The sequence below is a fragment of the Argentina silus genome (genome assembly GCF_951799395.1).
Source record: "Argentina silus genome assembly, chromosome: 14".
NCBI lineage: Eukaryota > Metazoa > Chordata > Actinopteri > Argentiniformes > Argentinidae > Argentina > Argentina silus.
Genome location: NC_139668.1, coordinates 6,014,485 through 6,020,484, shown reverse-complemented (window position 1 = coordinate 6,020,484; position 6,000 = coordinate 6,014,485). Strand labels below are relative to the sequence as shown.

At 48.1% G+C, this 6,000-nt stretch overlaps 1 protein-coding gene across 2 annotated transcripts in view; it reads left to right on the top strand.

The window, feature by feature from the left end:
- The window catches only part of pard6gb (par-6 family cell polarity regulator gamma b), a 78,780-nt gene that overhangs the window by 372 nt on the left and 72,408 nt on the right, over positions 1–6,000 (top strand). The gene's annotated exons all lie outside the window — the stretch shown is intronic.

Genomic DNA, 6,000 nt, shown 5'->3' with positions numbered 1-6,000 from the left:
AACTCGTTGGAGGCTCGCGTATAGCGCTGAGCCCCATGCAACTGTTTGCTTGGATTTAACCCGCCACATGCGACGGTAGCCTAAACCTCATCAAACAGTCCAAACCCTAGTGGAATATAGAATATATGTATTTGGTGCAATAGCTTGTTTGCTCTAATGACGTGTACGATGACTTGTCGCTTCACTTCTAAACATTGAGATGATGTCTAAAACACCCGCTAAAGCTTGAAACGAATCATGCGGATCCTTATCCCGATGGAAGCGATTTGGCTTCTCCCCTGCCTGTCTGTCACGATCTTCTCGTAAAACTGGATTTGCGGAATAAAAGGGGGTCGATTAAACACCTTGATTAGGTTGCTCTAAAGAGTTAACGGATGATTATCCAATACACAGGCCTTTTATCGAGACGCGGGTGTTTTTTTTTTGTTGCAACATTGTTGCAACTTGGCTCGGTTGTTTTGCTCCAATAGTAGCGGGTTGTCATGTTGACAGCGCAACCATTCAACTGTAAATAGGCTGCCGCTACGTGATAGTCATCACTTATTCAAACCACACAACATTCCTATAGCCTAGTCATTCCCATGTGTACTGCATTATATTTGATAATTTCTTTTAAAAGTAGCCCCGCACAAATGCAACGTGTAGCCTATTTTACGAGTTTGATACGCTACAACGTGACGTGTCGAAGTGATGATTTGGGATGAGGTGTGTCTTTGACATGATAGTAGGCCTAGTGTTGGGAAACGCGGAGTGGGCTCCTGGTGTTGAGTCATGCTGATTCAGGGGACAGGGGTGAAACTGCCTGAGTGGAACACAACGACACACACACTAGTTATATCTTTACTCTTGCCCCTTCCTCTGTCTGATCTGAAGATGAAACCTCTTTCCATCACTTAGCTCCCCTCCTATCTGTTTAAACCTGCTGGTGTCTGCAGATCCCTCTGAAGATAAGAGGCTGGTAGAGAATAGAAATCAGAGGTAGGGGATCATAGTGATGCATGGAATGAGGACAAGTTTCATACCGTTCCTCATTCCATTCCATTCCATTCCATCCCATCCATTACGACGAGTCCGTCCTCCTATTTCTACCTCCGCCAGCCTCCCCTGAGATCCACGTAGGTGTTGTTGTGGGTCTAGGTGTTACAACACGAACAGGTGTCTCCCCCTGAGCACTTTACAGGTTGCGGAGTTCCCCTAGCCATCTGGTTTCTATGCAGGAGACACGGAGAGGGTGGGAGGACTGAGCGTTGCGTCAGTGTAGCTACACGCAGAGATAATAAAAACACACACAACGTAGACCTCTCTCAGCTTATTTTTAGCACGGTTGAATGAATAGAAGGCCACGGATAGCATTCAATTCGGAATGAATAGGGACTCGCTCCACTGGAAACACTATTAGTAACACGCACTGTATTGTGGGCATCCACTGAATAGAGATGAAATCCCTGCGTTCTCTACCTCCGCCAGGGAGGGTTTCATAACCGCTGGGTAGTGTTGTGTTGTGTCTGAAGGCTCTCGTTGATGAAGGGTATGGGCACCGTGCCCACTGTGGAGCCCCCTGCTCGATTGTCTACCGGCTCTGTGTGTGTGTGTGTGTGTGTGAGTGTGAGAGAGAGAGAGAGAGAGTGTTCAGGTGCTCCGAGTGTGTGTGAGAGAGAGCATTCAGGGTGTGTGTGTGTGTGTGTGTGTGTGTGTGTGTGTGTGTGTGTGTGTGAGATATGGGAGTATGGAGTATTCAGGCTTGCTCTAATTCCTCCTCACGGGGGCTGGAATGCTGCTGCTGACCCACCTACAGTCTGTGGTGAAGAGAGGCCCTGTCTGTGTCTGTGGAGGCACACACTTTCTCTTACACACACAAACACACACACTCCTCTGTCCTGAGAACGGCCGGGAAAACACGTTTTGGTGTTGTTGTTGTTGTGTTGTAAACCTGCCGCCTCTGACATGTACAGCCACCGTGGTGGGTAGGGCTGGCTAGGCATCGTGTGTGTGTAGGGTAGGGCTTCAGTCGTCACAAAGACAGTCATGAGTCAATCGCGTGTCATTGAATCTTGAATGACAAAAAACAACAGCCACAGCATGACTCATCGTTCTATTCGTGACTTCCTAAGTGTGATTACGTGACATCAGTGTCCTTTTCTGTGAACTTTCACTCTGAGTCAGAGCTATTGTCAGTGAAACACGGAAGACTCTTCATTTTTGGTAGTTTTTGTTTATCCATGTTGTGTTGTTGTTGTTGTTGTTGTTCATATACACAGTGGGGAAAGGAGACAAGGGTGAGGGAAAGTGCCGGAGGGTCTGTATTCCTATCTACGCTACTGAGGACGCAGTGTCTAGTCTGGAGATGCTAGCTGCACTCGTGTGTGGTTCAGGGGAGGCTGGTGGAGGTAGAAATCGGAGGACGGGGCTCATTGTAATGCATGGAAGGGGTTACACTCTCTGTCACAGCTGTTGTCAGTTTAACAAACGTATCCTTAGAGACAGACCAGTGGCCATCTATCTCTATGAACATACCCCTCATGATGTCAGAGCTCCTAGTACAGGACTTCCTGTCTCTGTCCGACCCAGGATGAGATGGTGTTCTCAGGGGGAACTGTTCCTCTGATAAGTGATAAGACTTGAACAACGTGTGTGTGTGTGTGTGTGTGTGTGTGTGTGTGTGTGTGCTTACACACACACACACACACACACAGGTAAGTAGAGAGAGAGAGAGGTAAACAGACACACACACACACACACAGAGGTAAGCAGACACACACACACACACACACAGAGCTGTGAGAGAGAGAGCGCGTGCCTGGCCTGTGTTGCAATGGGCCTTTTGTGTGGACCTGGTTTGTGTCATTAGTTGTTATCTTGAGGGAGTGGGGAGAAGGAAAAGATGCGTCTGTCACAGGATGGTACCATGTGTTTTCTCTCCCTCTCCCCCTCTCTACCTCTTCTCCTCTCCCCCTCTCTACCTCTTCTCCTCTTCTCCCTCTCTACCTCTTCTCCCCCTCTACCTCTTCTCCTCTTCTCCCTCTCTACCTCTTCTCCCTCTCTACCTCTTCTCCTCTCCCCCTCTCTACCTCTTCTCCCTCTCTACCTCTTCTCCTCTCCCCCTCTCTACCTCTTCTCCCTCTCTACCTCTTCTCCTCTCCCCCTCTCTACCTCTTCTCTTCTACCTCTTCTCCTCTTCTCCTCTCCCCCTCTCTACCTCTTCTCCTCTTCTCCCCCTCTACCTCTTCACCTCTTCTCCCTCTCTACCTCTTCTCCCTCTCTACCTCTTCTCCTCTCCCCCTCTCTACCTCTTCACCTCTTCTCCCTCTCTACCTCTTCTCCCTCTCTACCTCTTCTCCTCTTCTCCCTCTCTACCTCTTCTGCTCTTCTCCCTCTCTACCTCTTCTCCCTCTCTACCTCTTCTCCTCTTCTCCCTCTCTACCTCTTCTCCCTCTCCCCCTATTGTTAATCTCTCAAACAGCGTCATTTGCATGTCAATTCAAAACTGTCCCACGTAGGCTGTGGTAATTTAGACTAACTGTCACACACACAGAGGAAACGTATGATAAGGTCCGGGGAGGCTGGTGGAGGTAGATATCGGAGGACGGGCTCATTGTAATGAATGGAATGGTATCAAACCCGTTCAATGCATTACAATGAGCTTGTCCTGCGACAAGTGTTTGATACCATTCCTTATTCCATCCCATGCAATACAAAGAGCCCATCCTCCGATTTCTACCTCCACCAGCCTCCCCTGGATAACACAAAGCTATAGGCAAAGTTGGCCTAACCTCGTGTTTTGTCGTCTCCTGCCCAGGGGAGACACAGCTGCACATGTTTGTTCTCACTCAGCACAAACACACCTGACTCCAATAAACCTCTCCGGTACTGTGTGTTCTGGTACATCAACAAAACATGCGGTCCTGTTCGGCCCCAGGACTAACGTTGAGCAACTCTGGCCTTTAGCACACGTCAGAGGTGTGTGTGTGTGTGTGTGTTGAGCGCATGTGTGGGTTGAGGGTCCGTGCGTGCGTGTGTGTGTGTGTGTGTGTGTGTGTGTGTGTGTGTGTGTGTGTGTGTGTGTGTGTGTGTGTGTGTGTGTGTGTGTGTGTGTGTGTGTGTGTGTGTGTGTGTGTGTGTGTGTGTGTGTGTGTGTGTGTGTGTGTGTGTGTGTGTGGAGCGGCGCGGCCCTTTTGTAGTCTATACCTGTCTGAACTGGTGAACATTTCTCCAGTGCAAGAGGAGACGCCTCTCTGTCAGTCAGCGTGTCATATTTACAGGTTTTGATTCAAATTGAGAGCGATGATGAGTTCCCTGTTGAGACTTGCTCCCGCTGCGACCCAAGGCTTAGGTTTGAAAACAGACTGTTCTAACACTGCTGGATTGTTCAAACCGTGCTAGCAGCACCTGCACACTCATACTGAAACTGGCTGTGTTCTGTACTGTATGTACTGAATACACACACACACACACACACATGTACTGCCACGTCTCAAACAGATCAAGTACTTTGAAAGATGTAAAAAAAAGATATATATATATATATATATATGTGTATATAATACAGTGAATTAATAAGCTTTGATTATAGTTATTCTACCCTTAAAATGGCCCTCTTGTTTTGGAAGTTCCACTTTTGAGTGTTTAATATGTCATTATATGCTCTGAGTCAGACTCACAAAGGCTTCTCCCTAGACTTCATTAACCAAGATAATGAAAGAGCTCACTGTCAGAAAGTCATTATCATATTGGTGGATTGCTGGTTCACAGTTGGCAAGATGTGATTCATTTTCGTGTGTGTGTGTGTCTCAGTGTTCCTGTGTGTGTGTGTGTGTGTGTGTGTGTGTGTCAGTGTTCCTATGTGTGTCTCTCTCTCTCTCTGTGACATTATTATGAGTAGTAACCCACACCTGTTATCCCAGTGTCTCCCACCGTGCTCCCCAGCTCAGATGTTCATAGTTCATGTGGTAATGAGAGAGTACAGTTGACTAAGGCTGGCCTCCCTCTCTGAGGCGGTAATTACCCCAGCGCACAGCGCCACCGACCACAGATGACTGATGTGATACAGTGCCCTGGTGACGCTCCTGTTGTCAAAGACAAAGCCTAGCTTGTGTTTTACAGGCTCTCTCTCCTCCTCTCCCTCGCACGGGCTGCCCACGCAAAACCGTTTGTGTTTGTGTGTGTGTGTGTGTGTGTGTGTGTGTGTGTGTGTGTGTGTGTGTGTGTTTTTTCTCACTTGATAAGAACTGTGAACCTGCCGTGACCCATAAGCTGTTCTCTTTGGTGGTCCAGTGACCTGTACATCCAGGAGTGTGTGTGTGTGTGTGTGTGTGTGTGTAGCTCAGTAAATAGTTATAGTGTTGTACTGGCCTTTCTTGCATTGCGTCATCTCTACAAGCTGGGACTGCATACTCATCCACCTGCATTGTTCCATTGTCTAAGCCGTCACTCTCAAACACACACACAGACACACACAACACACACACACACACCATACGCACAGAAAAAAACGTCCCACTGTCTCTATGGGCTAAAGCCACGCATATGCAATTCAAAAGAGCAACATTTGACACAATAAGTAAATAGCCATCGACCCGATTTGACCCGTCTGCAGTGTTTTTAAATTCTTTTTTGCGAGTCTCCGTGTTGCGAACAGTCAATAAAGATTATTTTGGGTACGCCGTGTACGGAGGTGAAGTTCCCTGTTGTTTAGACTAGACCTCTGTCGTCTGGGCCAAACGCCGTCGAACCTTGGTGGCGTCGGAAGATTGCACAGGGTTAGGAATTTGAAACACTTGGCCGTCGTCGTTCAACTCCGTTTGCGGAATGCGATTTTTGCCGTGAGTTTCGATGAAATCCGTAAAAGCTTGAACATGAACTCAATAACAGCTCCTCTCGTCCCTGGACCTGGAGACACCGGAATTGCACGGGGACGTAGGATTCTGCACCAGGGTTCTGACGTTCATGGCCCTGTCTGGAAGCAACCCCTAGTTCCTACCTCCCCTAGACATGTTTCCACAT